This window comes from Capsicum annuum, chromosome 7 (assembly GCF_002878395.1).
Source record: "Capsicum annuum cultivar UCD-10X-F1 chromosome 7, UCD10Xv1.1, whole genome shotgun sequence".
Classification (NCBI taxonomy): domain Eukaryota; kingdom Viridiplantae; phylum Streptophyta; class Magnoliopsida; order Solanales; family Solanaceae; genus Capsicum; species Capsicum annuum.
Window position 1 is genome coordinate 97,605,867 of NC_061117.1, and position 26,791 is coordinate 97,632,657.

The window sequence follows — 26,791 nt, forward strand, 5'->3', positions numbered from 1 at the left end:
CCCAAATGGTTTAATATGGTAATTTTAAAGGGCACTTGAAAGTCCCCTTAAAGATAAATGATTGACTATGGATTATACTTTTAAGTAAAGGGTTGATATGACGATACCAATATAAATGGCCTTGGTTAATAAATGGAAAGTGGTTTGGTTATATTTTAATTTGGTTTAAATTGGGCAATACAGGTGGATTGTGTAGAAAAGTCATGGAAGATGGAGGTCCCAGGAGGACCAAAACTAAAAACTCATATTTGCCGATATGAGGTTGGTCTTGGTGACTGTGTGCATAATGTCACACTATATTTCTGGGGATATACTATTCATCCTAGGGTTTATTCCCTAATAGTATGGCTAGATGCACTGGGGACTTTTATCAGGGGCAGCTGAAACCATATAGCCTATGGGTGGTTTAGGAAGGCAAAGCTACACATCCCTGGTAAAGGTTTTAAAGGCATTCTAAACCCGATTCCCTTTCCCGACATGGTTATATGTATCTATGTATGGTTGCATGTATATGGATGGTTTTACTTGGTTTTATAAATGGCATTATCTTATCCTTATCCTGAGTTCATGCTAGTGTTCACTTACTAACCCGTCTTCGGGTGGCTGTATACCTACGCTATGCAGGAACCAACCATTCTACTTCTCCTGCTTGGTGATCGTATTTGGGGATATTCTATGTTGGATAAAAGTGGTGAGCTTTCATCATTCTAAAGGCATCTATTCATGTCATGGGTTATGTACATATTTCTTGTCTTTCATAGTCTTTGGTTTTTAGCTATGGTCGGGGGCATATCCCGACTTGGTACTCTTTGGTTGGTCTAGAGTCATTGTATGGAAAACTGTAGACTTGTGTATGGTATGGATGGTTTAAGTTATAATTATATATATATATACATTGGATTATTACAATTGTTTTTTTTATTGGTTTCCATATTGGTTTGGTTGGTTATTGGGTGGTTGTACCTGATTGTGCTGGTCTCGATTACAGAATTGTCCTAGAGTCACCACATGATTGGCTACTATATCTTGTTATATGTTTGGACTTCATCCAACTTAAGGTATGTATTTTGTGGAGGGGTTGGGTAACGGGGATGGTTCCCGGTCCTGGTTAGACTTAGGATTGACTATTACGACAAGGACCTGGTTTGAATCGTGTCATGCAGGCTGCTGAAGTGTAGTATGAGTACCAAACCTATGGTACTTAGTAGGCAACTGCTGATTGAGCTCTAAAGATAATGAATATATATATATATATATATATATATATTTAAACACATATTTATGTACATATATATATATATATATATATATATATAACATATAAATAGAATGAAAACTACACTCAAATGTCCAACAACCTTACAAGAAAGCCAGTAAGGTAATAGGGATAAACTATCTTATTTATGCTCAAGAGACTAGCATACTAAGACTAAGAAAATATCAAGGACGAACTATCCTATTCCATCCATACTCCAGAATCTCAATACTATACTGTATATCCCTGGCTAATATATGAATAGAGAACTGAAGAAGATTACATCAGTATACAAGGCCAAAGAATGAATATGAAATGTGAACAAATAAAGAAAGGGATATACGAACACACCATAGATACATATAGCTGGATATACATATATATAGATGTAAGGTCAACTCGAAGCATCACCTAGAACATATCTTTATTTTAAGGGCACATAATTCTAGTTGGATTTAGTACCAACATGCTCAGGGTTTCCAAGTCATATGTCACATCATGAATAATCATGCATAATAATGATTCCATAAGAGAGAATAGACCAGAATCACACCTCAAATCTCGATATTGAATCAATGACCAATCTATCATAAACTAGCCATAATAATTATCATAACAATAATAATAACAATATCAATAACAATGCGAGTAATCGGTTATTCCAAACAACCATATACATATCCGAGGCTATACGTACCCCTACCACCACAGGCATTGAAGGTGAAACTAATATACAACACACCACAAGGCATAGTCATCACCCATAACTATGAAGCCCCCCTCCATATGAGCTGATAGATATATACACATACTGGTGATAGGAAATGCACATGCAACAATGAATGTAACCGAATCCACAATACCATAGTTATCATCATCATAGTCATTATCATCATAGCCATCATCATCGTAATCATTCATTAAACTTTTTGGGTATATATATATATATATATAATGGACATACATAGGGCTAAACAGACTCAAATCAGTAGATGTATATATAGGCACATCAATAAAATCATCCTCCCACATTTCCGGGTATCCATACATCATCATAACCATCCTTCGGCCTTTCCGGGTGTCAATGCATCATCATAATATCCTCCAGCCTTATTGGGTATCATCACATCATCATAATATCCTCCGTCCTTTCTACGTATAATCACCTTATCATAGTATTCTCCGACATTGCCGTGTATCATCACATCGTTGTAATATCCAAATCAATGTCAATAATAGAGAGCGAACCCCAAGAGAGCTAAAGTAAAGTGCAAGCCCCACGAAGGATAAAGTAGGTAACCAAAAATAGAGTAAAAGGTAGAGTATACATGCATAATTCATCGCTCATCATCAATATCACATTATCAAAAAGCATATATACATAACATGAATATTATAACTTTCATTGGGTTTTACACACAATTTATATTATCAATCCAGTATATTCCTCCATCTCATACTGGTGAGATGTGTATATAGATATGATAGGTGCACGGGCTTAAGACGTGCCTAAAATAGTGTAAATTCATAAGTTTGTTTTCTAGAGTGAACTTCGGAACGAAATCATTATAAAGGTGTAGAAAGGGTCAAATTTCTCATGACCTAAATCATTAGTACTATCAAATCATAGACCAAAAGCTTTCTTGGTAACATATTTTAAACATCATTATTAACCTCTTTTACATATAAGTTGTTCATTAAAATAGGCATTTATTATTATTCAGAAATCCATTTTAAGGTAGAAAGTGGGCTTTAACCCCTAGTTAGTGACAACAATAATAAGATTATAATCTAATTGGAATCATATCAATCATCGATGCAACGATCATGAATGTACCGAATGCCATAGCCAGTATTAATACAATGGGACCATAAGCATTAGTATATCAATAAACTACAATTACATCATTCAAAAAGATAAACAGTTTTCAGATGGCCAACTCATATCATAAATTGCCTTGGGCCCAATAATGCATCTGAAATTATTATAACATCATAATCACAACCTTCGGCCCACATATGATTCTGAAACCCATATTAGTAATCGTCTCAATAAATCATCTCATATTTATAATTCATAGCGTATTAACAAGGCATAACACCTCTATAAGCCATATGTCATACCCATAATCATCTCACATATAGGCATAATGCATCAATGAGGCATAACTCATAACTATAGGCATATCACATCTATAAGATTTCTCATATCTATAGGTCATATATCATGACTAAGAGGAATATTATCTATATAGGAAAATTATCATATCTAAGAGGAAATAAGATTTTGAAAGGACCAACATCACTTTAAAGATGAAATACATCTCTATAGACCTAACATCATATCTAAGACGAATATCATCTCTATAGGCCATTATTAATAATCTGGGAAAAGTCATCATAATTTACCAAGCCACTAAGTAAACTTATTCTAAAGGCTCAATAGTGTCAACTAATCCTAACATCTACAACTAAGTCCACAGGGGTTAACACAAGTATTAGCCTAAGGTGGGTTTGGAACCCACTTCTAATCCTCAAAGTACATATTTAGGAAATTTATACTCCAAACTATGATAAGGTATCTAGTTCAACTTCTAGATGTCAAGTAAGCTATAATCAAACCTAAGATAGGAATTTCATCTACAAACATTGGCATTTAAGTTAACTCCACCTAAATTGCAGTATCAAAATCATCACAATAGCCCAAATAAGGAAAAATATAATTACCATGATTTCAACTCTAAAACCACATCCCCATGCTAACATTATATTATATCCGTGCTATGAATTGGTTCAATTTGGGAGAAGGCAATAGGATTTTAAAAGGATATTAAGCATTTCAACTTACGGGTCAAAACCCTTATCTATTCCCCAAAAATAAATAATTAAGGCTAAGTCACTATACCAACAATCAAACATAACATTCACATTTACATGCAATATCTAACACACATCATCTTATGGAGAAAAGTAGACAAAAGCCTACCTCAAAGTCGAACCATAAATTCTTAAGTCATTGACCAAAAGATAGTATTCATTTCATAATACAAAAATGCCATCACACTATCAAAATAATAATCTACTCATTAATATGAGAATAACGATACCCATATTATACCTTTGTGCTTCGCATTCAAAAACAACACCAAAAACCCAAGTGGGTCCTACTTATGAAAATAGGTTTTTCAGGTCAACCCAATATTTACACATGATAAAGGAATAATAAACCTCAATAAATAGGTGAAAACCAAGCTAATTTGGGACTCAAACCAAGTCCTCAAGCTATTTAGAGTTTTGGGTCAAGAACTAAGAATTTCACGAAGAAAGGGATGAAATATTACCTCAATTTGGATGATAATAATGATAAAAGATGTTAACAAGCTCTCAAGTTACACACAAAAATCAATTTTGAGTTATTACATCATTTTAGGGTTGTTGGCTCTCAAGGGTGAAGATAGAATGACAAAAACAAGGCTAAAGGGGTCCTTTTATACCCATACTAGGTATGAAGATGTTGTTATCACCATCCAAGGGTTGCTACAGTGATAGGGCAATGTACAAGGGGTATGAAAATAAGTGAAAATATGAAAAATTACCTGAAGGGTCATTACAGTATCCACTACTAAAAGAACTTTCATCCCCAAAAGTCAACAGATAGAAAGATCTCAGAAGCTCAAAAGGATGAGGTACTAGGCCAGCATGCTACGAGTATGACTCCCTAGATAACCTCCAAGAAGACAGATCATTTCCAAGGGATTTTTCCATAGGTATCCCTTTTCGACAAGTACTTTCACTTTACCTCCAAACAACTTAAACTTAACTTCAACCACTAACTAGCCTCCAACTGATGAAAAGTTTGGTACACACAAATCTAAAACTCACACTAATACCATCTCAATATATGCATAAATAAGAAAAGGCTCATCTAAGCCAAAACCAACCCAAGACATAAGTTATACAACCGACTCAAAATAAAAAAATAATCTTACTTTACCAATCTATACTTGTTATCTACTTGAAACCAGGTGAAAAATCACCCGAGTCCTTTCCAAATAATATCATCATATAAAACTCAAAGAACTAAAACTAATCCACTAAAATCCATACGAAAATCATGAGAATAATGTCATAAGGCACTATCTGGGGACACCAATGAAGATAATCAAGTAATATAAACTATGCCATGTTGCAACTAGTTCGGATGTTAATCAAAATTAGAATACAAAATATCAATGCATAACTACTCATCACAGAACGATGTACTCCAGGATGTACCATAAACAGAAAATGAAACCATATTGAATCCAACTCAAGTTGAAATTCAAGAGAGGGTGAATTGAAAATTTCTATAAGTCGACTATTGAGTCAAATTACCTACAAGTTAGTATACTTCACAAAAAAAAATATATTTAAATAAAATAGATAGAAAAATAAAGAACTTAAAATAAGAACACGTAGATTTATCCTGATTCAGAACACTGATATGGTGCCTACTTCTAATACCCTTGGGTTTCAGAGTTTCCTTAGATCATTTAAAGTAGAGTCCGACCACAATGGTTGTAAACATGTTCTGAAGACTTATTTTGTTTTTCAAATCTTGTGACACAACTTCAGTTTGTATTAAAAAGTTTACTCGATCTTATTCTTCATATAACCATTGTAATCTAAGAAGTACAAAGCTTTGTGAGACTAAGATTGAGACACTCTAAGGTTCTATCTTGAAGTTTCAAAAGTCTTCTGCCTTTTATCTTGGCTTTTATAGTCTTCCACTGCCTCTAATTTTCTTCATAAGAAAACCCATGGGATTTTTTTCTCCATAAGAATTTGAGTTGATTCCTTGATTGAGGGATTTTGCACCCTAAGGTATGTCCATACTTAGTGTAGCCTTCCTTTTTCTCCAACCATATATGTCCATATCAAATATGTCTATGTATAAGGTATAATCTCCTTTTCTTCATCCCTGCCATGAAAAATGTTCAATCAACTTTGAATGTCTTGTGCAGCGAGATCTTCAATTAATGTGGTTCCATATTTCCTTGTCTAGTGAGATCCTTAATCGATCTAGTTCTATATTTATCACCGTCCCTTTTGGAAAGCATATTCCTTACCTTTGTTCAAGATATTCTTCCATCATTAGAGATCCTTTATATACTGCAAATCACCAATTATTAGTTTTTAATTATTAAATTATAAAACATAAATTTAGGAGTATAACAATCTCCCCCTTTTTGATATGGAAAAATAAGCAATAAACATCAACTGACTTCCCTATTAAAGTTGTCGACTAGCTCCCCCTATCTCAGTGACCAGCTGATGTGATAGCTTTTTCTCTCGCTTTTGACATAATCTAATAGACCAAAAAACAAAATAGAGCAGACACAGGCTTAAAAATTATATGTACAGAGTAGATAATGCAATATATAAAGATATTAAAGTACATAAATATGTCAAAATAGGAGTATAAAACACCATCTTACAACCTAAAATAAGAAAAGGGATAGGCCATTTTTAAATGTGAAACAAGACGATTATCTAGGAAATAAGTTAGGGTATTATGCATGTTGGTACAAAAGTGATCATAGGATTTTTCAACACTTTTGGTGAAGTTGGGGTATGAGTTTTGTACAAAAATTGCCAGCTCACTAGAGGAGGAGGAATTCTCCAATTGATGGAGTCAACTTGTGAAAAAATTCTATTAAATAGCTTGACTCCTTCCTATTTGAAACTATCGAAGGAGAGTCGTACTTTGTAGATGTCGATATTGGTCTCCTTGCTTAGGTATATCAGTTTAGCAGTCGAATCTTAAATATGGTCTATCCCTTCCTTGATAGCGGTAAGCCTATCTTTAAGTTCCTTAATTTCCATCGGTGCAGGAAACATAGGGTTAGTTACAAACTTGCTTACCTTAGGTGTGTCAGGCTGAGATTCGATAGACTCCTTTCTACACCATTCATTGTCAAGAAAAATATATCCCATGCTTGAAAATATCTTAGAATCATATGTGGCTGAGACTTCCACCATTGGATAGGCTGAATGATTAATTCCATAGTAAGATAAAATTCTAGTCATAAGAAATCCATAGGGAAAGCTGACTGAGGTGTAAGAGTCAACTACACTTTCTAACATGTAATTGCGGATCCAGATACCCTAATTGATTTGGTATTTCTTAATCAAATAGTAAAGAAAAAAAACATCTCTACATGTTACATTACTGAGAGATACCTTCTGAGGAATCAAGGTGGTCACAATGATGTGAGCCAAAATTCTATTTTTAAAACTGAGGGACAGAGGACCGAAGTAGGGACTATTTATGTCTGTATCTAAGACAGCCTTCTTGGCTTCTTCAAAAGTAACTTCAAAATATTTTGGGCAGGTGTTATTCATGAATGGAATAATACTAAAGAACTTGTTGTCAAAATCTTTCTCAAATAGAAAATCATTGAGAATTATATGAGTTCCTAGTACCAGGGTTTCCAATTTACCGCTGTCTGGGAAAGGCAAAGGTTAGCATAGAACATACAGACATGGCCTTCAAACACTTCCAAACCACACAACCTAACCATAGATAGATCTTGAGCCTTGAAAAATATACTAACACTGCAATAGGACTCTTTTAGGTAAGAGAGATTAATGATTCCTCCAGGTGCAATAGAGCAATTTATGAAGGTGAAGAACTTCTCCCTTTTAGTGCAAGTCCAGAACTTGTGCATGTCCTTTGGAGAAAGACAAACCAGATGAAAAGGCCACTGTTTTTTAGTGGAGCACACAAGAATTGAAGTAGATCATTTCTTGGAGATAGTTGAATGGAGAGAATGGGAAGAGGCTTTATAGGAGGATTTCAAAAAAAAGACAAAGTCAAATTATTGGAAGTTTGGTCTAGGGAGGTTTTAGCGAGATAATTCATGGAGAGAATTTTAGTCATTGTGAAAGAGAATGAAGGTGGATGGGTGTAAAAAGAGTGAGGAACAAAACAAAAGGATGGGGCACAAAAATTGGTATAGTGAGCTAGAGTGATGTTTGAGATGAATAAGTAGAGAGGTGTTGGGAAGTGGAAAGGCAGAGAGATGGTAATTATGAGGGAAAAGTAAAAGATGGCATAAAAGTGGTGAATTTAAAAGGAAAGGATGGGAGTAAGAAGGTGTAAGAAGGAGCAAAAGATATATGGCAACTTTCACACCAAAAATAAAAATTTGAAATAAGTCAAGATCGGTAAATCATATTACATCAAGTTTTTCCATTAAAAAATAAAATCTTTCCTCAAGTAAAGGTTTTGTAAAAATATTCGCAAGTTGACTTTTGGAGTTAAAAAATTAAAGAGAATAATCACCATTTTCTGCATGATCATAGATAAAATGATGCTTAATGTCTATGATCTTAGCTCTAGAATGATGCACCATATATTTTGACAAACTAATAACACTATTATTATCACACATGATAGGCACAGATTCAAAAGATAAATTAAAGTCAAGTAGTTAATGAATAATCCATAAAATTTGAGTACCACAACTTCTAACGACTATGTATTCAACTTTAGTTGTTGATAGAACAACTGACGTTTTTTTCTTGTTGTGCCATGAAATTAAGGCATCACCGAGAATTCGGCATGTTCCACTAATGGCTTTTCTATTATTCTTATCACCTGCGAAGTCAGTATCTTAATAGCTAATTAAATAAAAATGAGAATAACAAGGATACTATAGTCTAGTATCTTGTGTTCCAACAAGATACCGAATGATTCTTTTGACGGCAGTCAGATGAGATTCCTTAGGAGCCGACTAGAACCTTGCACACTTACATACACAAAACATAATATTTGGTCGACTAGTGGTCAAGTAGAGGAGTAATCCAATCATTCCCCTGTATGTCTTTTCATTAATATTTTTCAAGAAGAGTCTGAATTGAGACTTATGGATGGACTCATTAGGGTTCCATATGCCTTTTCTTTTTCCATGCCAAACTTTTTGATAAGTTCCTTTGTATATTTGGCTTGACTAATGAAATTACCTTTAGTTTTTTTTATTTGTAAGCCCAAGAAAAATGTGAGCTCTCCTATGAGGCTCATTTCAAATTCTCTTTTCATCAGATAAATTTTTTTTTTACACAAGGAGATGTTAGAATTATCGAAAATAATATCATCAACGTAAATTTGCACAATGAGAAGATTTGAGTCAAGATTTTGTATATGGAGTTTTATCAATTTTTTCTCTTTGAAAATTATTATTTAACAAGAAAGTACTCAACCTCTCATACAAAGCCTATAGAGCTTGTTTGAGATCGTAGAGTGTTTTTGATAATGTGAAAATATGATTTGGATATGATGGATTTTCAAAACTGGGGGGTTGTTTTACAAAAACTTCTTCATGAATAAATCCATTTTAAAAGGCACTTTTGACATCCATTTGATACAACTTAAAATAGTTAAAGGCAGCAAAAGCTAAAAAAATGAAAATTGATTCTAACCTTGCTACTGGAACAAAGGTTTCATCATAATTAATACCTTCTTGTTGGGAGTAACCTTGAGCTACAAGTCTGGCCTTGTTTCTGATAACCTTACCTTTCACATTCAATTTGTTTCTATAGACCCATATAGTTCTAATTACTGAGCAGTTCTTAAGTCTTCAATTAGAGTCCAAACCTAACTTCATTTGAATTAGTCTAATTCTTCTTTTATATCCTCAATCAAGGATTCATCTTTGAGGGCCTCATTATGCTTCTTAGGTTTGACTTGACACACAAGTGCAACAAATGCTTTCTTTTCCAACGAGGCTCTTGTATGCAACCTATCATATAGATTTTTGATGATAAAATCATTTGGATAGCTAGCATTGTGTTTCTATTCTCTTGGAATACTTGTTTTGACTTTTTTGATTGCGAAATTCAACTCTGAAAAGGGTGTAGACGACACATCTTTTAATGGCTCTAGAGTTGTATTAGCATTGGCTCCAGATTGTAGATTATTCACCTAATCTTCATCAATACTAAAACTCATAGAAGGGTGATTAGTTTCATTAAATACGATATGCATAGATTCTTTAACACATAATGTTATTTTATTATAAGCCCTGTAGGCGCGACTGGTGGGAGAGTACCCAAGAAAATTACCTTCATCACTTTGTGGATTAAATTTTCCTAAGTTATTATTACTGTTGTTGTGGATGAAGCATTTGCATCAAAGGGGATGAAATTAGCTAGTATTTAGCTTCTTTTTTCTCCACATCTCATAAAAATTCTTCTTAATAATGGGTCTAATGAGGAATCTATTGATGATGCAACAGGCTGTGCTTGCTATCTCTACCTAAAAGTGATCTGGAAGGTTGTGTTCTAGTAGCATGGACCATGCAGTTTCTTGAAAAGATTGATTCTTTCTCTCCCCCATACTATTTTGTTAAGGATATCGAGGTGATGAGAAGTTCTAAGAGTATCCGTTCTAAGCACAGTATTCATTGAAAGCCTTGTTTTTAAGTTATCCTCCATGATCATAGTAAACATAGGTGATGAAGTACCCAACTTCTCTCTGTACTTTTCTATAAAATATCTTAAAGTTTATGAAAGCCTCATAATTATAAGAAAGAAACATTACCTAAGTTAAGTGAGAGTAATCATCAATGATAACAAAAACATATCTTTTCCCACCAATAATTGCTATTTTGGTGGGGCCAACCAAATCCATGTGGATTGTTTGAAGGGTTTTGGTAGTAGAGACAATGTCCTTGACTTTGAATGATGTTTGGGTATGTTTACGCAATTGGCAGGCATCACAGATGTGATCCTTCTCAAACTTGAGTTTTGGCAGACCTTTCACCAATTCCAGTCTGGACAGTTTCTCAATGATATGCATAATAACATGCGCAAACTTTCTTTGCCACAACCAAGTGTGATTGGTTTCATAGGCAGGTTAAATTAGCAAAATCAGGACTATTTAGAACATAAATATTATCAACACGTTCATCGATAAGAGAAATATTTCTTTTATCATGTTTGATGAAACAACTTTTATCTTTTTAAGAAGACTCCAAATACAGTGTCACACAACTGACTAATACTGAGCAGGTTAGGTTTGAGTCCATGTACGAGATATACTTCAATAAGTTAACATGAGGTTTTGAGCTTTACTGAGCTGACTCCAATGACGTTGCCTCTAGTATTATTACCAAATCTAACTGATCCTCCTTCTATTTTCTTTAGAGAATAAAAATTTTCTTCCTTTCCGGTCATATGTCTGGAACATCAGCTATTGATAACCCACATTCCTTTTTTATAGCTTTTGAGGACATAATCCTGTAAAATAAGAAAATTTATTTTGTTTAGGTACCCAAGTGGTCTTGGGTCCTTGAGAGTTAGGTGTACTTCCCTTAGGCCTCCAAACACACACACCTTTAGTTTTTTTATCTATAACTATATGATTTGTGCCCTTTTAGTCCACGGGTATAGCAGAAAGGCCCTTGAAATAAGAAGGTCTTGGCTGATTTAAATGATCTTGATGAAGACTTGAGTTGGTTTTAAAAGAATTTAATCTTACAAAACTGTGTCTTGGTGATTTTTGATGCTATTCAATTGCATTTTTACATCATCAAGCTCTTCTTGAAGTATGTCAATTTCAATTTTACATGCTTCAATTTCAACCTGATAGTTTCTTTTGTTCCTCTACAAGTTTTCATGTAAGTCGAGTTTCCTAATTTTTCTTCTCTTGAGCAAGTTTATTGTATTCATCTATAACTTTTTGAAGGTCTTCAGTTATAATATCTAAATTAGATTCAAGAATATTACAATTATGGCAGTCATGTGGTCTTACCAAGCTTGATTCAACTTTTTCCATAAATCACATGTTGGTTACTTATGTTTCTTCTTCAGTTTCAGCTTCATCACTCCAGGCTCCAAAGTTTTTATTTTATGTAGACAATCTTCTTCTTAATTTTGAATTTTTTTCAAAGTGGCCTGGCCTTCACAGTGATAGCAATGATAATCATTTCTTGTGGAATCATTAATTGTTACTCCTTGGGATCTCTGTCATCTTTATTTCATGATTTGCCTTACTCCTCGATTTAAAAGAGCCATTCCTTCGCTATTGGCTTCTTCCAGAAAATCTTCCTCTTAAGTTGGTACGACATTGAAGAATATTGGTTTCCTTTTTTTCTTCCTTACTGTACCTATTGATATAATTATGTTCATATGCAATAAGATTAATTCATAAATCATGATATGTCATGTTGTGAAGGTCTTCATATTACAAAATGGAAGATTTAGTTTCCTATACTTTAGGAAGTCTTCTAACAAGATTCTAAACTTGCAGGCTGTTAGGATAGATCATCCCTAAAGATTTTAGTTCACATACAATTTTGCCGAATCTGAAAAACATTGATTCAACATTCTCATTTTTGTCCATCTTGAACAGCTCGTATTCATTGACTAGGAAAACAATACAAGACTTCTTGAATTTGGTTGTTCCTTCATAAGTTACTTCAAATTTATCCCACATCTCTTTCGTGGTCTTGCAAGTTGATATCTTATCATATTCTTCTCTGCTTACTGCACAAAGAAGTAAATTTATAGCTTGTGCAATAGTTTGAATTACCTCTTGTTTCTGTTTGGTGACATTAAAGTTCTCGAGGTCTTCTACATCAATACTTTTGGTTCTTTGCCTTTGTCTTTGACAATCTACTTTTCCTTGAGTATTGAGATTGGATTTGGTCCCTTCTAAATGACAACCCATGCTTGGAAGTCGTTTGATAGGTTGAAGATTCTAAATCTGTTATTCCAAGAGGAGTATTGTTGTCTTTTGAAGTATGGAGGTATTGTGGAGGAGTGGCCATCTTGAAGGAGAGCACTGGGAATTTGGTAGTTTTCCATTTGATCTTTGCTCACATGTGGTTAAGCAACATTGTTGGTGAGACCTGCTCTAATACAAATTGAAATTCAAGAGGGGGTGAATTGAAAATTTCCGTGATTCGACTTTTGAGTCTTCACAATCGACTTACCTGCAAGTCAGTATACTTCACAAATCAGATTAGATTTAAATAAATAGACAGGTAAATAAAGAACTTAAAATAGGAACACATAGATTTATCCTGGTTTGGAAAACCAATGTGGTGCCTACTTCTAGTCCCCTTTGGTTTCAAATTTTCCTTAGATCTTTCTAAGTAGAGTCCAAGTACAATGGTGGTAAACAAATTCTAAAGACTTATTTTATTTTTCAGATCTTGTGACATAGCTTCAGTTTTTATTACAAAGTATACTCAATCTTATTTATTGTATAACAATTGTAAACTACGAAGTACAAAGCTTTGTGAGACTAAGATTGAGACACTCTGAGGTTCTATCTTGAAGTTGAGTAAGTCTTTTGTCTTTCATCTTGGCTTTTATAGTCTTCCACTCTCTCTGCTTTTCTTAATAAGGAAACCAAAGGGATTTCTTCTCTATCAAGGATTTGAGTTGATTCCTTGATTGAGGGATTTTGCACCCTAAGGTATGTCCATATCAGATATGTCCATACTTGGTGCAGCCTTCCTTTCTCACAGCCATACATGTCCACATCAGATATGTCTAGGTAGAAGGTATGATCTCCTTTCTGTCAGCCTTGCCATGAAATATGTTCAATCATCCTTGATTGCCTTGTCCAACAAGATATTCAATTGATGTAGTTCCATGTTGCCTTGTCCAGCGAGATCCTTAATTTATGTGTTTCAATATTTAGCACCGTCCCTCTTTGGAAGGATATTCCTTTCTTTAGTGCGAGACACTTTTCTATCATTAGAGATCCTTTATATCCTACAAATGTCCAATTATTAGTTTGTCATTATTAAAACATAAAACATAAGTATAGGAGGCTAACACAAGGATGCTACTCCCACTTAGTATATCATCAAAAATTCTCAAAGTAAACTGAAGATTCATGGTCAAAACTGAAGGAACCAATATCAGGTCCATGGGCTATCATCTAAGCACATATCAACAATAATCCAACCGCAGTCAAGAAGTTGAATAGGAAACCATGAAGTAGGCTCATCAAACCTATACATGAAATCTGAACTGAGAAATTTCAAAAATGGAGGTTGCACTTAAGCTCTACAATTCTAATAAAAAATATCAACACCAAGGCTGAATCGCTTAATCTCAACTGCCTAAAGCAAATCGGAAGAAGGGTACACATTATTACCCCAAATCTATCATAATGTCCCAATTGCAGTACCAAGGAGTCAAATCCAAATTTGAGCCTACAAATCCAAACTAAAGTCAAATACTCACATCGACGATACTGTCATAATCAGACATATCTGTACCAGATCCTATCGAGCTAAAATTGAAACATAATTGAAGAACAAAATCACAATAGCGGATAAATTATTAGCTGAAAACTTAGGAGATCCACTCCATATCCGTTGGAAGGCATGAACTATCAAATCATACTTCAGAACTCCCGAAGGCTCCAAACCATACTAGAAAATCAAATGAATCAGAATAAAGAATTTCTAATTTGCCAACTTAAGAAGTGAACACAGGAAAGGCCACCTACCTCTATCTCCTTAAGTCTATGAAAGACAAGAATCACATCTTGGTGAGAACATAAATTCAACTCCACAAATAAAATAAAGGCAACCCATTACTAGGAGATGAATGCAACAAGTCTTAGAAATGAACCAAATATATCAAGATGTCAAAATCAAACCCACTATCAGGCAATGGACTAACCACAAACATAGAATGGATTAAAAATTGGTCAAGCTTACAAACGGGCTATATAGAAAGGGAAAGCCAAAGCAAAAACCTTCACAATAGAAGAGGCAACAAGTCTAAGAGTATCAAACTCAAGAATGGGCAATATAGATAAATTGCCAACTTTAGAGCCACACAGAACCACAAAAGGTCAACTAACCTTCGATATCACAATACATTCCTGAATAAATCTTACACAGCTAATTAAGAGGGAAAACAATCAATCTCGCCTCTCTATGGGAAAGAAATCATCAAATCAGGCTATATTTACCCAAGCCACCGAATAAGAATCATAAAGAAATGGAATTCTAACTAGATAATACTATCTACACAGCTACCCAATGAGGATCAATTACATTAAGTAATAATATAAAAAAATATCAAAACCATAAGCGGTGATAGTAATAGTAACAACAGTATCAACATTAATATAATGAATAGGTTGTACCAAAATAAACATAAATATCTTGTACCACTCAAGGGCCACAATAAGGCCTATATGTCAAGATAAATGGGACTCGAACCCAAAACCTACACTAATAGGGAACAAATAACAATACTGATATACCCCATCCACTACTAAATGAAAAAAGCCACAGAGTTAGTCATATAATCATAAATTCAATAACAAGGAATAGACTAATCAATATGAATTCATCAAGGCATATATTCATTAATGTGTACAAATAGCCTAATGGACATAACAAAAGAAATAAATGCGGAAAATAAAATTGCACCAATCACAATGACATCAACTATATGCCCGAAGAATTTATGAGAGAACAAATCTGAATGGGTCCAAATTCAGACCGACCGACTGAATTATCATTTAAGGTTCTAAGCTCACTATGTCTAACTGAAGGTTCCATAATCATCATAAGGTAGATCTGAATGAGCTAAAAGACTAGTAATTCCAGATTGAGGACACACCTTAGACCAATAGCCAATTTCACTACCGTCGTAGGAAACTCTTGAAGCACCAACATGGAGAGAATACAAACTGAGCCCAAATGACTGGCCAACTAATCTTAAAAGCACTCTTTATTATCGATGATTATCCTTCTCGCAATCATAGCCTATTTCAAGAACTCTAGGCTTCAAGGAATATAGGCTAACTCTGTTTAATCATCTAACGCATATCTGGGGCACTCTCTGAGCTTGTATCCTGTTATGATACAACCAAAATAAGATTTTGGAATACTTTAAGATATTGCCATTCCTAGTCCAGAATATCCTTCATGGCCTGAAGACCCATACCATAAACTCCTAATGGTCTAGTGAGAACTCGGCCTATTATGATCACCAAGACTAATCTGAGTACCACTCATAGTTTTAAATACTACATGCATAGAGCCGATATGCTGCAAGTGAAGCTGAACTCTACTGTAAGGATCCTCACCCTTGTATAAAATACCAATATCATAATACCAAGCTTATGGCCTCTTATTTCCTCCTCTATAAGTCTCAATACATACTCTCTCTATGGCTATATGACCAACAAACTGAGAGAAAAAAGACCCAACTGCTATCAAGTGCTCCAACACCAAATGAAGTGGCAAAGCTAATACTCTAATAAATCCACACACCATGCTCTCCTCAAAGGGCTATAGCAAAGAAAAATAACTGACCCATTTGAGAAATCCAATCTCATACTTAGAAACTGGTAAAGGACCCTGATGAACACCAATAGACCCAATTCCAGTCTAAAAACTGCTCAATGAATCAAATGTTATCCATAGTTGGGAGGGACTTGCAACAAGACTCAGATTCCTGATGCTGAACCTGGAAGTGATGAATTAGCCACAAGATTAATTAGAGCCTAGGCTGGCCCCAAATTCTTTGGGATGACATTGAAAATCTTTGATATTCATCTCTGTGCTAAAACTCTAGAAACTCATGCTCAATTTTCATCTACATCTTTTGACAATATCACCCATTTTGTATCACTTATTTGAGGATGAATAGAGTTAAAGAATGTGTTTAAGGTTTATATTAATGTGGACACGCGATAAGGAGTCAAGAAGTAAATTTCCTAAGAATGTCACTGCAGCCTCTTGAAGATAGGTGACTATCGTCTCTGCACCAATCCTCAAGACTTTACCAATACTTAGCACTTGTGACAGTACACCAGTGAAGCCCAGGCTCTTATACCAATTTGTCACAACCTTATTTCTTGGATAATGATGGGGCCTACTATAAACCACCGTAGGTAAGCTAAACCCATAGTCTAGAATGACCAGTAACAAAATGCCAAATTAAATAAAGAAGAGAATGTCGAATATCTGGAATACAAAATCAATACATAATATAGTCCCAAAATCTGGTGGTATCAGTACTAGAGCTGCTAATATAACAAGAGTAGAAAGTGAAGTACAAATGAACATAGTGATACAACTTATCTATGAATACAATGTAGAGACTAGTCTAGTACATAAAAGAGAGATAAGTAATATTCCAAACGCCAGGAGCTCACTCTAAGTCTCTAAAATATGGGTACTCCGCACAATGCATAGATTAATGGTGATAAACCTGTACTATGATCTACAGGCTGCAAAAATGTAGTATGATTACCAAACACATGGTAAGAAGGCAATTGTCGACTGAGCTCTAAATATAATGCAAATATGTATAACATATAAACATAATAAAAACTACACTCAAATGTCCAACAATCATAAAATAAAGAAGAGAGGTAATAAGGATAAATTATCCTATTTATGTTCAAGAGACTAGTATAAGGCTAAGAAAATATTAAGAATGAACTATCCTATTCCATCCATACTCAGGAATCTCAACACTATACCGTATATCCCTGGCAAATATATGATAAAGAATGGAAAAAGGTTATATAAATATACAAGGCAAATGATTGAAGGGATATACAGTAATACCATAGCTACATATATCTGGACAAACAAACAGAAACGCACACTTATATATATATATGTAAGATCGACTCGAAGCACCACCTAGATTATCATATTTTTATTTTAAGGACCCTTAATCCTAGCAGGATTTAGTACAAACATGCTTAGGGTTTCTAAGTAATATGTCACATCATGAATAAATTATGCATAATAATGAATCCATATGATAGAACAGATTAGAATCATACCTCAAATCTCTTTAATGAATCAATGACCAATCTAACATAAACTAGCTATAACAATGATAATAACAATAATAATAACAATATCAATAATATCACAAGTAACCATCTATTTTGAGCAACCAAATAACTAGCTGAACCTATGCATACCCGCACTTCCCCAAGCACATAAGCTTCAATCAACATACAACACACCATAAGGCATAGCCATCACCCATACCTATACAGCCCCTTCATAAGAGCTGATAGATATAAGCGTATATAGTGATAGACAATGCATATGCAAGGATGAATGCCACAAAATTTATAATACCATAGTCGTCATCATCATAGTTATTATCATCATAGCCATCATTATCATAATCATCCTTCGGCCTTGCTGGGTATATATATATTTATATATATAATTGACATACATAGGTCTAGACAGACTAGAACTAGTAAATGTACACATAGGCATATCAATATAATCATCCTCCGGCCTTGTCGGGTATCCATGAATCATCATAATCATCTTTAAGACTTTTTAAGAATTAATGCATCATCATAGTATTCTCTGGCATTGTCAGGTATCTTCATATAATATAATATCCTTCGGCCTTGCCGGGTATTATCACATCATCATAATATACTCCAACCTTTTTGGGCATTATCACATCATCATAATATCCAAATCAATGTCAATAATAGAAAGAAAGACCCATGAGGGCTAAAGTAAAGTGCAAGCCCCACGAGGGCTAAAGTAAATATACATAAACAGAGAAGAAAGGTAGAGTATACTTACATAATTCATTGCTCATCATCAGATCACATTATCAATAAGAACATACACATAACATGAATATTATAACTTTTATTGGGTTTTGCATGGAAATTACAATATCAATCTAGCATCTTTATTTGTCCAATACTTGAGAGATGTGTATTTAGATATGATAGGTACACGGGCTCAAGCCATGGCTTAAATAGTGTAAATCCATAAGTTTGTTTCCCAGATTTAACTTTAGGACTAAATCATTATACAGGTGTAGAAAAGGCCAGAATCTCTAACGAACAGAATAATTAGTAGTATCAAATCATAGATTGGAAGTTGTCTCGATCACATCTTTTTAAACATCATTATTAACCTCTTTTGAGTATACTTTATTCATTAAAATAAACATTTATTATTATGATGAAACCCATTTTAAGGTAGAAAGTTGGCTTTAACCCTCGGTTAGTGACATGCCATCTCCAATATTCATATAATAGAAGCATAAGTATTAGTATATAAATAAACAACGATCACATTTTTTACAAAGATAAATACTTCCTAGATGGTCAACTCATATCATAACATAACCTTGGGGCCAAATATGTATTCAAAATAATTATAACATCATAATCACGGAATCCGGCCTACATACATATCCAGAATCAATATCAATAATCATCTCTATAAATCAAATCATATCTATAAGACATAGAGTATTCACGAGGAATGACACCTCTATAATTCATAAGGAATACCCATAATCATCTCACATATAGGAGAAATAATGCATCAATGAAGTATAATTCATAACTATGAGGCATATCACATCTATAAGACATCATATATCTATAGGTCATATACCATGACTATGAGGAATATTATCTCTATAGGCCAATTATAATATCTAAGAGGAAATAATATCTTTAAAGGCCTAACATCAATTTTAAGAGGAAATACATCACTGTAGAGCCAATATCATATCTAAGAGGAATATCATCTCTATAGGCCATTATTCATTATCCAGGGAAAGTCTTCTCAATTTATCAAGACACGATGCAAACTTATTCTAAAGACTCAATAGCCTTAACTAGGCCTAATAGTTGCAACTAAGTCCACCAGGTCTAACACAAGTCTTAGCCTAAGGTAGGTTTGAGGAACCCGCCTCTAATCCTGAATGTCCATATTTAGGCAACCTCAAACTAGGATAAGGTATCTAGTTCAAATTCTCGATGTCAAGTAAGACAAAACCAAACCTAATATAGGAATTTCATCTAGAAAAATGGGCATTTAAGTTAACTACACCCAAATTCTGATTTCAAGATTACCACAGTATCCCAAATAAAGTTAAATAAACTAACCAAGATTTTAATGCTAAAAACATGTACCAAACCTAGCATTATATCATATCTATGCAATGAAGTCGTTCAATCTAGGGAGAAGGCAACAAGATTTAAAAAGGATATCAAGCATTTCAACTTACGGGTCAAAACCCTCATCTAATCCCAAAACTTCAATAATCAAGGCTAAGTAAATATACCCATAATGAAACTTAACAGTCAGATTCACACGCAATATATAACACACATCATCTTATGGAGAAGAGTAGAAAAAGGCTACCTTAAAGTCGAACCACAAATCCCTAAATCCTTCACCAAATTCTCATCTTCATTTCACAATCCTAAAATGTCATCATATTATCAAAATCATAATCCAATTATCAATATGAGAATAATGATATCCATATTTTATTATTGTGCTTTGGGTCAAAAAACAACACCAAAAGCCCTAAGTGGGTGCCACCTATGGAAAATACATTTTTGAGGTTCGCCCAACATTAACTCATGATCAAGGAATCATTACCCTCAAGAAATGGGTGAAAACCAAGCTAATTTGGGGCTAAAATCAAGTCCTCAAGCTATTTGAGGTTTTGGGTCAAGAACCAAGAATTTCACCAATAAAGGGATGAAACCTTACCTTAATTCGGATGATAATCACAATAAAATATTTTAAACAAGCTCCCAAGTCATCCACAAGACTTAATTTTTAGTTATCACAACCTTTTAGGATTTTTGGCTCTCAAGGGTGAAGAGAAAATGACCGAAATATGGCTAAAAGGTTCTTTATATACCCATACTAGCTATGGAGATATTGCTACTGCCATCCAGGGGTTGCTATCACAATAGAGAAATTGCCATACCCATTGTACGATTTCCATAAGGGGATTACAGTGCCCCTTGTGTGATTGCAATGCACCATCACCAATAAACTTGCAAGCAACAAAGAAGCTAGAGAAATCTTCTAGACAAAATAAAGAGTAGAAAAAGAAAAGGTTAAAAGACAACTTTTACTATTATAGTGATGTTGAATACAAAGCTTCGAATGATCAACTTCTGGAAGAATAAGATAAAAAATAATTAGACAAACATGGAGGAAGCATCTGATGAGATTAAAAATATGTGTACTATACTCACTGAATGCAATCTACTTAAAAATTCAAATGAATTATGGTTTGATTCAAGATTCACTCGACATATTTCTGCGGACAAAAATACTTTTACTTCTTATCAACACATGGTTTTTAAAGAAGTGATCTTCATGGGAAATACTAAAATAGCCAAGGTTTAAGAAAGTGGGAAGATATTCCCAAAGATGACTTCCAACAAGGTGTTTACTCTCAATAACATTCTCTTTATTCCTACTATTGGTGTCAACAACAGTTCTCATTAAAATAGATTTTTGGTCATGTCCTTTGGGTTGATCAATACCCTAGCAGCATTGATGGATCTCATGAATCGGGTATTCCATCAGTTTTTTGGACCTTTTCATGATTGTAATTATAGATAATATTTTGGTATATTTGAAAAATGAGGTGGATCATGACAATTACCTTCGTATTGTGTTGCATATCCTAAAAGATCAACAATTGTATGCTAAGTTTTCAAAGTGTGAATTTTGGTTGAATGGTATTACTTATCTGGGTCATGTTATTTTTAGTGAAGGGATCATGGTGGATCCATAGAAAGTTGTGGTTGTTAAAAAGTGTCCTAGGCCCATGACTCCAACTAATAGTAGGAGCTTCTTAGGTTTAGATGGTTATTATTGGAGGTTTATGGAGAGCTTCTCATTTATTATTGTACCTTTGATTAAGTTTACTTAGAAGAAGGTGAAGTTTCTATAGTTAGATGCTTATGAGGGGAGTTTTAAGAAGCTGAAAGATAAATTAACTTCTGCTCTTATTTTTCCTGGATGAGGGTACTGATGTCTTCGTGGTTTATTGTGATGCTCCCATGTGGGACTTGTTTATGCGTTAATGTATCATAGAAAGGTGGTAGTATATGCTTATAGGTAGTTAAAATTTAATGAAAGGAATTATCTGACTCATGATTTGGAGTTGTTAGATGTGGTGTTTGTATTAAAGATTTAGCGACACTATCTATATAGGGTCTACTTTGACATTTATTCAGATCATAAGAGCCCGCAATATGTACTCACCCAGAAATAGTAGAATCTCAAGCAGTAAATGGCTTGAGTTGGTCGAGGACTATGACATAAGTCTCTACTATCACGTGGTTGCTGATGCTCCTAGAAGGTAATCCATAGAGAGTTTATCCCATGTGGATGAATAGAAGCAGGACTTGGTGTAGGCTATTAACTATTTGTCTTATCTAAGAGTTTGTCTCTTAGATTCTGAGGATGGTGGTATGTTTGTGCAAGAGATGGTGAAGTCATATCTTGGTGCCAAGGTAAAGGAGAAGCAGGTGTTAAATCCTATCTTGATATAAATAAAGGATTATGTGGGTAAGCATAAGGTTATGACTTTTGAGATTTGTGGTGATGGTATCTTGAGGCACCAAGGGAGGTTGTGTGTTCCTGATGTGGATGAGCTGCGAGGTAGAATTTTGGTTAAAGCTCATGAGCTGCATTATTTGGTTCATACTGGTTTGACAAAGTGTATCATGACCTTAAGGAGATTTATTGGTTGAATAACATTAAGAGTGATATGGCTAATTTTGTGGATAAGTTCATGGTGCATCAACAAGTAAAGGCGGAACACTTGAGGCTCGGTAGGTTATCTCAAGAAATTATGTTTCCTATGTGGAAGTGGAAAGTGATTAAAATGGATTTCGTTACTAGTCTTCCGCGGTCTCGGAACCAGTTTGATTCTAATTTGGTCATTGTATATATGATGACTAAGTCTACTAACTTCATACCAGTGAGGACAAATTATTCTGCCGAGGACTATGCAAAGTTATTTATTTAGGAGATGGTGAAGTTGCATAGTGCTCTAATTTCCATCAGTTTAGATTGTGGTACTCAATTCTCATCTTACTTTTGTCGGTCGTTCCAGTGAGGTTTGGGGACTAAGATACCCTTAGTACCTCTTTCCACATATAAATGGGTGGAACAGTGGAAAAGTGCCATTCAAAGTTTAGAAAATATGCTTTGGGCTTATGTAATTGACTTTGGTGGTAGTTGGGTTGACCATTTGACTCTTGTAGAGTTTGCATACAATAATAGCTCTCTCTCTAGTATTGGTATGGTTCTGTTTAAGGTGTTGTATAGTAGAAGGTGTAGATCTCATATTTGGAGGTTCAAAATAGGTGAGACAAAGTTGTTTGGTCCTGATTGAGTTCATCAAGCTATAGAGAAGGTGAAGGTGATTCGGGTTAGACTTAAGACCGCCAAAAGTCCTTTGAGCTAAAATTGCATACAAGATGGGTTCTATTCACCCTATTTTTCATGAGTATATGTTCAAAAAGTATGTGGGTGATCCTTCCTTGGTGGTGCCTTTTAGGAGTTGGTATTTTGAATTCCCTATTATATAAGGAGGTCCTAGTGGAGATATTGGATAGGCAAGTTCATAGATTGAGGACTAAATCTGTAGTGTCAATAAAGATCCTTTGGAAGAACCATAAGGTGGAAGAAGCCACTTAGGAGGTAGAGGAAGATATGAAGGTTAAGTACCTATTCTTTTTACATGTGTCAGACGAAGGAGCTTAAGGTATGAATTCTTTTCCCTTGTTATTATCTGAGTATATCATTTGATTCTTGTGTATAATTGCTATTCTCATAGTATATCATTTGATTCTTGTGTATAATTGCTATTCTCATATGAAAAAGTATCTTAGCTCATCATTTAGGAACAAATGATCCTAAGGGGGATAATGTAACACGCTTAAAATTTTTGAGCATTTTATTTTGGCCCTTCCATATTCAAAACGTCAATTTTTGACTTAAATTTAGTTTAGACATGTGAATGGGGTATCCTGGGAGAGTTTTGGAATTCTTGGATAGGGTTTGGGGTCATTTTGGACCCTAAAGGAAGTGAGCCTCCAAAATATCACCGTGTCATAGAGGCTACACTTTGCAATAGCCAGTGTGTCACGGAGGTTAGTTTCCACAATAGATGGCGGGGCATAGAGGTTAGCCTTTGCGATAAGGTCCGTGCCACCCCATTATGTAAAAACCATGCATTTTTTGCTTTATTTACCTGCGATGAGAGGTATTGGGGTCTTTTCATCTATGTATGACCCTTAAGTATAATATAGCCTATTTTTTCAATTTTAAGAGATTAAAATCACCAAATCTACTCTCAAACTCAAAAATCCCAAGAGAGCCTAAGGATTTCATTGTATGTTCATCTTTCTGGCATTAAGCTCCAAATTAATTTCCAATTGTCATATGTCTAAGGCATGTACCTCTTTCCTTATACTTGTATTCTATTAAAGGCATGAAAATTAGCTTATTATTCAGGGTTTGATGTTGGGTTTTGAACTATGGGTTGAGGGTTTTTGATATAAATTGTTTGAATGTTTCTCCATGGTTTCTACTGATTTATTATGCATGAATTGTTGGTTATTACACTCGTTGGGGTGCATGGGAATTGAGAATTAATTTAGGGGTATAATGGTTCACCAAATTATTGGTTTTGGTGTTGAAATTTATAATAAACTCGACCCACTTGCATAATTGGTTTTGGAATATGAATTATCATTTGGTTTGGCTATTCTCTTTAAAACTAATGCATTGCATGATTGGAAAAATGTTTAACGATGGATTTGAAAACCTTGTGGGGTACAATGTAATCCCCATAGTTGATTTTCATAATGCAGTTTAGGGTACAAGGATTCCCCAAGGTAATGACTTAATGACATTTGCTTAAAAGCTATAATCGGTATGACAATACCACTTAATGATTCCTTAATAATTTACTCTTGGAATCGTTGGTTGGGTTATGCGTTAAATATTTTAAAATGGGCTTAAAGAGGGTTGTGTAGCTTAGTTGTGAAGTCTGATGTCCCAGGGGGATTAATACTGAAAACTCACGTTTGTCGACATGAGGGTTGGTCTAGATGACCATGTGCTTATGTCACACTAGGTATATTTGTATCATGGTTGGTGAAGGGTACATCGCAATCCCCAACATTTTATTGTACCACTGGTTCATGTGGTTAAATGGAATTGGCCCTTTCAGTAGGGGGAGCTGAACCCATATAGCCCGTGGGTATCGATTTATGATGGTCTTGCTACAGGATCCAGGTTAAGATTTAAAGTTCATTCTAAGCCCCATCCCTTTTACCGGCAGGTAATATATATGTATTGAATATAATGTTGTGCACTAGTTTTAATGATTGTTGTATTATGGTTCATGGTATTATTTTATCTTTTATCCCTGAGTTACATGCTAGCGCTCCAACTACTAACCATCTTTAGATATTGTATCCCCACACGATACAGGAACTAGCTATACTTCTACTCCTCCTAAATAGTGAGCAGGTAATCGTGGGATAGCTTGTGAGTTATACTAAAGTGGTAAACTTCTATTCTTCAGAAGACCCCATTTCAAGCTTTGGTTTTCCTTATGTATTGACTCTTTATTTTGGATTTGCTTTTGACTATGGTCAGGGGCATGTCCTAATCAGGCTATCTTTGGGTTTTTAGAGGTTTTGTTGGACATTACTGTGGACATGGGTGTTATGGTTGGTTATCGATATTGGTTAATGGTTGGTTATTGTTGGATGTTGATCTATCGTCGATTCTTTGAGCTTTCTTATCATATCTTGCTTTATGTTGGAATTCATCCATTATTAGGTGTACGTAGTTCTGGTTAGCTAGGTTTAGGGGGTGGTCTCTAGTCCTCGGTGGACTTGAGTTACCCATCACGGCTAGGCCCTAGTTCAGGTCATGACAAAAGTCATATCATCCTATGACCTAGTATGGTTGGTACAAAAGCCACTACCCAAAAGAATACGAGTACTATACAAGTAAATATACAATAGTCTAGTAAAATATAAAGACAATGCAAAAATAGAAGATAAAGAAATGATCAACTCCGGCTCTGAGAGCTCACCATGTCTACGAACTTTGACTAACACAAACATAGTATGAATGATGGAAGCTAGTACTGAGATCTGCACAAAAAAGTACAAAAGTGTAGCATGGGTATCAAAGCCCCGGGTCCTTAGTTGGCCTCATTGGCCGACTGATATAAATCATGTTATAAATATAATAAAATGTAAGATAAATAAGATAAGTAAAGAGAGAAGGGTAAACCTGAATTTAGGTATTCATCGATCCCCTCTAAATTCATCTGAGATCCCATGAATGAAAATAAACTATGCTAACCTATCAAATTTGAATTTTTAGACTCGATGAAATAATCAAAATTCGTATTCGGGGTTGTTTCGAAGAAAAATAGGCCCCACACACAAGGGCCATTTCCATCAAATTTTGACCAATAACTCAAAATGTATCCAAAAGCCTTGGGAGCCAAGTCAAAGGCCCTCTTAGCCTAAAATTGATGTTCTAAAATTGATGGAATTATCAGAATTAAAATACATGGTCGTTAAGATAAAGTTTTCACCCGATAGCTAATCCTTACCACTAAAGGCTTCAAATTATGGAATTGGCTCTAAAAGCTAAATGACCTATTTGGTAATTAAAATTGCCAGCTTTAGCA